Source organism: Dasypus novemcinctus (assembly GCF_030445035.2).
Source record: "Dasypus novemcinctus isolate mDasNov1 chromosome Y unlocalized genomic scaffold, mDasNov1.1.hap2 SUPER_Y_unloc_1, whole genome shotgun sequence".
Lineage (NCBI taxonomy): Eukaryota > Metazoa > Chordata > Mammalia > Cingulata > Dasypodidae > Dasypus > Dasypus novemcinctus.
The window spans coordinates 5,118,100-5,126,148 of NW_027261977.1; positions in this window are offsets into that span (position 1 = coordinate 5,118,100).

Here is an 8,049-nt window from a genome sequence, read left to right on the forward strand (position 1 = left end):
AGCATTGAAACAAAGCCGATTTCATTTGCAGTGTTCTAGTAGAGTGTCCTTGCTTTGCAGATACATATATTTTTGTGAAATGTTTATTATTGGGCAAATGGGATAAAATTAAGATAACTGGGGAAACTGGTGAATCTAATGAAGGGGCTGGGAGTTCTTTGTACCTACTCCTGCAATTTTTTTAAAAGAGGTACTAGGGATTGAACTCAGGACCTTGTGCATAGGAAGCAGGAACTCAAGCACTGAACTACACCCACTCCTACTGAAGTTTTTCGTATCTTTAATATTATTTCAAAATAAATGACTTTGAAAAACACCCATTTGCTACCATGCTACTAAAGTATTGAGGCCAAATCTACTTCAATGCTATGCAACCAAAGTTGAGAAAGCAATTGACCTTTTAAGCATCTGGATTTTATTAAAGAGAAAACAGGCAATTATTATATTAATAACACTATGCCTTTGATGTCCTGAGGGATTTGAGGTGTTTGTGGAAACAGCAAGATATCTGTATTTCAGTTTCTCACAGGAACTCCTTCCATTGCTGCATGTTGTGGACACTGACTACCCTTTGACCCAGGTTCAAAGACATGGAGTAGGACATTACATAAATTCCCTACCCCAGGTCAAGGTTATGCTACTCCAGAATTACTTAGGATCACTCTCTATGGCTTCCAGAGGTGGCTCAGACCTCAGTTCAGATTTTTTATATTTGGCTTTTGCTAGTCTGCACATATGTGCTTCAGGAGCTCTTGCCCTTGAGGAGTATCTTGGAAGATATTAGGGACTATGGAGGCATGAGGTAATGACTTGATCACAGCAGGGATTTGCAAGGTGGGAAAATTGCTGGGGGTTATGAAATGCTGGAATTTTCTTTAAAGGTCAAGCAGGGATGGGAGTAAATGTAATCAGGGCACTGCACACACAAGTTAACCTTAATGGATTGTTTATATAATATCAAAATGCTTAATGTATACATGGTATCAACTGAAGAAATACACTATAGTGACATCAAAAGTTTCTCATTGGTGACCTCCTGAGAGCCTCCGTGTTGCTCAAATGTGGCCAGTCTCGAAGCCAAACTCAGCATGTAAATGCATTGCCTTACCCCCAGCGTGGGACATGACTCCCACGCTGAACACATCAATCAGTAGTGCTATTAATTCCTTCCCTGGCACCAAGGAATTAATACCAAGTAATTACTACCAAACTGATAATGTAACTAGAAAATGTCCTTGAATAAAAGGGTCAACTTGGACCAGCAGAATATCTGTCTACATATACCAGGAGTTAAAAATGCTCTTTGACCTGAATCAAGGGGGAAATGGAAATGACAAATAAGTTTATATGGCTATGAGTCTCCAAAAAGAGCCGGGAGGTCATCAGAGGGGTTGCCCTTATGCACACCTCAGTAGAGTCCCAGAAACAGATAAAGTACATACAATTCCAGGTATTGGTTCTTCTGAGGCTACAGAGACCCACAGGTTCTATGGTCATGGCAGATGGAGTTCAGTGCCATGTCAGATGGCCCTTCTTTGGAGTTTGCATTTCTTTGTGATGGAGCTAGACTCAGATGTGATCTTTTTTCACAAGCCTCTCCTGTTACTTTTACCAGAATTATAGTTTGTGCTGGAGTTTAATATATACCCAGGGGATCTGAATCTCTGGACTGACCATTATAGCCAGGCCCTGAGCCTCAACAATCTTCAAATTCTACAACTCTGGTTTATTGGACTTACCCCACTCAGCTTACATGGAGTTGAAGAAGGTCAACCACCACACCATGGAGCCAAGAGGGCCTACAACTGAAAGCAGGAGGATTGCATCCAGTCCATGTGGAATCTAAGCTCCCTCTTGATATAGATGTGGAGTGGACACAACCATTCCAAGGTCCACAGGATGGAGGAATAGAATATGGATTAGAGTGGACTTACTGATATTCTATTCATGAACTATCATGATTAGTAATTGAAGAAAATGTGGCATTAGTGTGGAGAAAGTGGCCATGGTGGCTGCTGGGTGTGGGGAATGGGAGGAAGAGATGAGATCTGTAGGCATTTTCGGGACTTGGAGTTGTCCTGACTGATGGTGCAGGGACAGTTACCAGAGATTGTATATCCTCCCATGGCCCACTGGCTGGAACGTGGGAGAGTGTGGGCTATGATGTGGACCACTGACCACTAGGTGCAGTGGTGCTCAGAGACGTGTTCACCAAGTGCAATGAATGACTCGTGATGATGGATGATGATGGATGAGATTGTTGCTATGTGGGGAGGAGTGGGGTGAGGGGGGTGGGGAGTATATGAGGAACTCGTATATTTTTAATGTAATATTAAAAAATAAGGATAAAAAAAGTTTTTCATTGAAAATAGATTACAAATATTTATGCCAATTATTGGTGTGACAGGACATACTGAACCAAGAAAAATTAATAAATCTCAACAAAAAATCATTACAATTCATAAGGGTGGATGGTAATTAGGCCTATTGATGCCAGTTTACTTAATATAAAATTTAGAAATCTGAATAATTTTCAAATTGAAAGTAGAGAAAGAAAAAAGGAATTTGAAAAAGGTTCATTACAATTCAAATATTATTACAGAAAATAAGCATACACAAATGATGAGACTAAACATACTGATTTCACCTTTTCAAGGAAATATACAAAATGAAGTCAATTTTGAAATTTTCACAGAAGTTTATTTTCAATGAATACATACGATTTACCAAAAACCGCTGACACAGCTCTTAAGTGAACATAATTTAAGTCCTGGAGAAATTGCAACTTTTGTACTTTTCAGCAGTATGGAGGTAGCTACTGAAAATTATATTCATATTTTACACTTCAAAATCTGGTATTTGTTGATGCATAAATTTTACTTCGTACAAATTCATCTCAACCTGAAGAAGAAATATCTTGTAAAATTCATATAACAAACAACTAACCAATTTAAATTGTAAATTCAAGAGCATTTAGTACATTCTCAGGTTGTGCGAGTACCACATCCATGTTTCTATATCTTTTTTATACATAATAGTCAAACTGAAACAAAAGACAAGTCAGCAAGTTAAACTTAAAAAGGAACGGATGATCCTCACTTGGTCAGGAGAAACTGTACAACGTGGCAGTTTTGTCATTTGAAAAGTTAAATTAAAAAGAATATTTCAAAAAAAATTTACATTTGGTTAATTAAACCCAGGAAAATAAAATTATTATAAATTTTGGAATTTGGGTTACTAACACTTAAAAGTAATGCTGGGAGCTGCACTGCCCCTACTTGTAAGTCTGTCAACATTTCCTTCAGCTCTGTCAGCGGTGCAGGAACAGTGCGCCCCTCTGTGACCACCGAGGGCGCCGCGCACGAGGAGCGCCCCTTCCCCTCAGCCCAGGGCTCGGCCGCGCCCGCCGCCCCGACCTCTCCACGGGAAGCTGCAATACTTTCCTACCCCTTTCAGGGCTGTGGACGTCTTTCCTCTCTGAAGCTCCGTCAGGATTGTCTCCAGCAAGAGTCCTGAACCCACAGCGCTGGCAGCCTCAGTGAGCGGGGGCTCTGGGCAAACACGTCTCCTGAACGTCCCCTGAGAGGAGACGATGAACTAACGCGGGCAGCGCAGGAACCCGAAGTCCTCCGCTCACGTTAGAGAAGAAAGCCCTCGAAGCACCACCACGCAGCCCTGCGCCACCACGCGGGGAGAGGGGCTCTCTCCTCACGCCCACCGCCGAGCGGTCCCCCGGGAACGAGGCCTTCCACCTCCTGTCCCTGCTGTTCCGCTCCCGCAGGAAAGTGAAGGCGTTTTCGGGCGTTTCCTCAGAAAAGGCGGCTGCGCGCCCCCTGCAGGCGGGCGGGCCACAGCGCAGGAAGCGCTGGCCCAGCTGGGTGGTGAAAATGTGCCCCTCGCCTGCCTGCCCTGCGTCTTCATCTCTAAGACGGTGTTGGGAGCGTTCAGGGCCAGTCTATGGAGCCTGGTGAAGTGGACTCCTCAGCGCGGTGACCCTGAAGCTTCAGGGGAAAGGGCCCGCAGAAGGAGCAGGATCCGTGAGCCTCCAGCCCAAGCCCACACTCCCGGGGCCATAGCAGTCCTGGACCCAGGCTTTTATCCCCGATCCGTGGAGGATCGCAGGGGAAAACTCCTGGTGCAGCACAAAGCCTGCATGTGACTTTCCACATCACTCCGCTTAGCCAGAGTCCTCCTGCCTCCACGACACCAACCCCTGGTCTGTCCAGTGAAGAGATAGCCACAGTTTGCTGGTCCAGGAGCTCACTGCCACCTGGAGGGTTGGCAGACCCAGAACAGTGCACCAGCCCAGAGTGCAGGGAGATGTGGGTGCACAGAAGCCCAGCGGGGGCCTGCCCTGGTTTACTACCTTCCTTCTGAACTCAGAAGGTTCCTAGGGAATATCCAAAATAAAACCTGTTCTCAGGAGGTAAGTCACCCATATGTTGAAGTAAAAATCCTTCCATATTATTTCTTTCTTCTGCATTCATCACTCCAGTCATTATTAGAGCTTTTCCATTATTTCAATCATAATAATAAAAATCAAACCAGAAAAATTTTCACCTTTCAATCTCTCTGTTTCCCCTCCTTTCCTAGCTGCAATTTCTCGCTATTCTTCAACAATTATTTATTTATTAAGCAGTTTTATTGAGATATATTCACATACCATATGATCTATCTAAAATGTATAATCAATGGCTTTTAGTACGATCACAATATTATGCAATCATCATCATAAAAAATTTTAGATTTATTTCATTACTCCAAAGAGCAAAACTCCACCAGCTTAGTATGCCTTCCCTAGCCCCAATTAACCACTAATCTAATTGATCTTTATGAGTGTCTTTGTATTACAGTCTATTTAAGAGGAATCTTAAAATATGCTACACAATATATCTAGTTCATAGTAATGAAATTATACAGTATTTGTCTTTTTGTGTCTGGCTTGCTTCACTCAACATAATGTTCTCCAGATTCATCCATGTTGTCATATGCTATACAACTTAATTATTTTCTTACAGCCACATAATAGTCCCTCATGTGACTACATCACAGTTTGCTTATCCATTCATTGGTTGATGGACACCTAGATTGTTTCCAACTTTGGATGATCGTGAATACCACTGCTGTGAACATAGGTGTGCAGAGGTCTGTTTGTACCACTGCTCACAGATCTGAGTATATATTCAGTTCTGGTATTGAAGGGTCACATGGCAAATCTATCAAAAGCTTCTTTAGGAACTGCCAAACAGTCCTTCACAGTGGCTGTACCAGTCTACATTCCCACCAACAGCAAATAAGTGTTCCTGTCTCTCCACATTCTCTCCAGCATTTGTAGTTCTGTCTCTTTAATACTGGCCATTCTGATAAGTGTGAAATGAGATCTCATTGCAGTTTGATTGGCAATTCCCTAATCATTGGTGATGTTCAATATTTTTTCTTTTTTTTTTTTTTTTGCCATTTATATTTCATCTTTGGAAAAATATCTATTCAAGTCTTTTGCCCATTTTTTAAATTGTGCCATTTGTCTTTTTATAGTTGAGTTGTAACATCTCTTTATATATAAAGAATATTAAACAGTTATCAGATAATGATTTCCAAATATTTTCTCCCATTCAGTTAGCTGCCTGTTCACCCTTTTGACAAAGTCCTGCAAAAGTGTTTAATTTTGGGGAGGTCCCATTTGTCTATTTTTTGTTGTTGTTGCTTATGCTTTGGGTGTAAGATCCAAGAAACCACCACCTATCAGAAGATCTTGAAGATGTTTCCATACATTTTCTTCTAGTGCTTTAATCATCCTGGCTTTTCTGTTTAGGTCTTTGATCCATTTTGAGTTTATTCTTGTGTAGGGAGTGAGATAGGGGTCCTCTTTCATTCTTTTGGTTAGGGATATCCAGTCCTCCCAGCACCATTTGCTGAAGAGACTGTTTTGTCCCATTCACAAGGACTTGGTAAGTTCGTGAAAAAAACAGTTATCCATAGAAGTGAGGGCTTATTTCTGGATTCTCCATTCTATTCTGCATGTTTTAAGGTCAGGCAGTGAAATTCCTCCCATGTCGCTCCTCTTTTTTAGCATGCTTTTGCTATCCATATGCTCTTGTCTTCCTAAATGTACTTGGTAATTTTCTTCTCTATTTCTGAAAAGAAGCCTTTTAGAATTTTGATTGGTAATTGCATTGAATCTATTAATCAATTTGAGTAGGATTGACAACTTCCCAATATTTAGTTTTCCAACCCATGAACATGGAATGTTTTTCCATTTGTTTAGGTCTTTATTGATTTCTTTTAGCATTCTTTTGTAGTTTTCTGCATATACATCTTGTTCTTTGGATAAATTAATAACCTAGGTATTTGAGTGTTTTTGTTTCTATTGTAAATGGAAATTTTCCCTATTTTCCTTCTCAGATTTTTCAACAATAGAGAACAAAAGCATTACAGATTTTTGGATGCTGATATTGTACCCTGCCACTTTGTTGAACTGATTTATTAGCTCAAGTAGCTTTTCATAGATATTTCAGAATTTTCTAAATGTAGGATCATGTCATCTGCAAATAGAGAGAGTTTTACTTCTTCTTTTCCTGTTTGGATGCCTTTAGTTTTTTTCTTGTCTAATTGCTCTACCTAGAAACTCTAATATAATGTTGAATAACAGTGGTGACAGTGGACATCCTTATCTATTCCCCGATCTTAGAGGGAAAGCTTTCAAGCTTTCCTCATTGAGTACAATGATGGCTGTGGGTTTTTCAAATATATCTTTATACTGAGGAATCTCTCTTCTGTGCCTATCTTTTGAAGTGTTTTTATCAAGAAACGATGCTGGATGTTGTTGAGTGCCTTTTCTGCATCAATTGAGAAGATTGTGTGCTTTTTTCTCCTTCAGTTTGTTAATGTGGTATATGACATTGATTTTCTTGTGTTGAACCAGCCTTGCATACCAAGAATAAATCCCATTTGGTCATGATGTATAAGTCTTTTGACATGCTACTGGAATCTATTTGCAACTATTTTCTTGAAAATTTTTTCATCTATGTTCATTAAACAGACTGTTCTGTATTTTCTCTTCTTGTAGTGTTTTTAGATGGCTTTGCTACTAGGGTGATGTTCTCATGAATTGTGTTGTGTCATTTCCCATTCTCTTCAATTTTTTGGAATTGCTATTCCAAAATGCTATTAATTCTTTTTGAAATGCTTGGTAAAATCATCTATGAAGCCATCTGGTCTTGAACTTTTCTTTGTTGGGAGATTATTGATGACTAATTCAGTCTCTTTACATGTGATTGGTTTGTTAAGTTCTTGTATTTCATGTACTGTCAGTGTAAGTTGCTTGTGAATTTCTAGGAATTGTCCCCACTTTATCTAGGTTGTCTAGTTAAAGTTTCTCATATCCTCTTATGATCCTTTTTATTTCTGTGGAGTGAGTCATAACTTCCTCCCTTTCACTTCTCATCATATTTATTTGTATCATCTGTATTTTTTCATTAGTCTAGATAGGCTTTTGTCAATTTTATTGATCAAAGAACCAGATTTAGTATGTTTTCATTTTTTTTATTTTTTGAAGTACTGGTACCAGGAATTGAACCATTGAGCTCATATGTGGGAAGCTGAAGCTCAACCATTGAGCCACATTAACTCCCTTGAGCTGTTTTTTCCATGTGTTTGCTTGCTGTTTTTTGATTGTTTCTTTGTTTGCAGGAGACAGTGGGAAACAAACCTGGGACCTCCAATGTGGGTAGCAGGTATTCAAATGCTTTAGTGACATCTGCTCCCACAAGCTTCATTTTCTTGATTTTTTTCTATTTTTTTTTCTCAATTTTATTAAATTTCCACCTAATCTTTATTATTTCATTCCGTTTCCTTGCTTTGGGACTGATTTGTTGTTCAGTTCCTAGTTTCCCCAGTTGTTCAGTTAAATCTTTTTTTGTTTCCTTTTTGAGATACAGAGGGCCAGGACCTTGAATGTAGGAAGTCAGGATTCAATCACTGAACCACATCGGCTTCCCAGAGTTGTTTTTTCATTTGTTTGCTTGTTTTGTTTTGTTTTGTTTTCAGGAG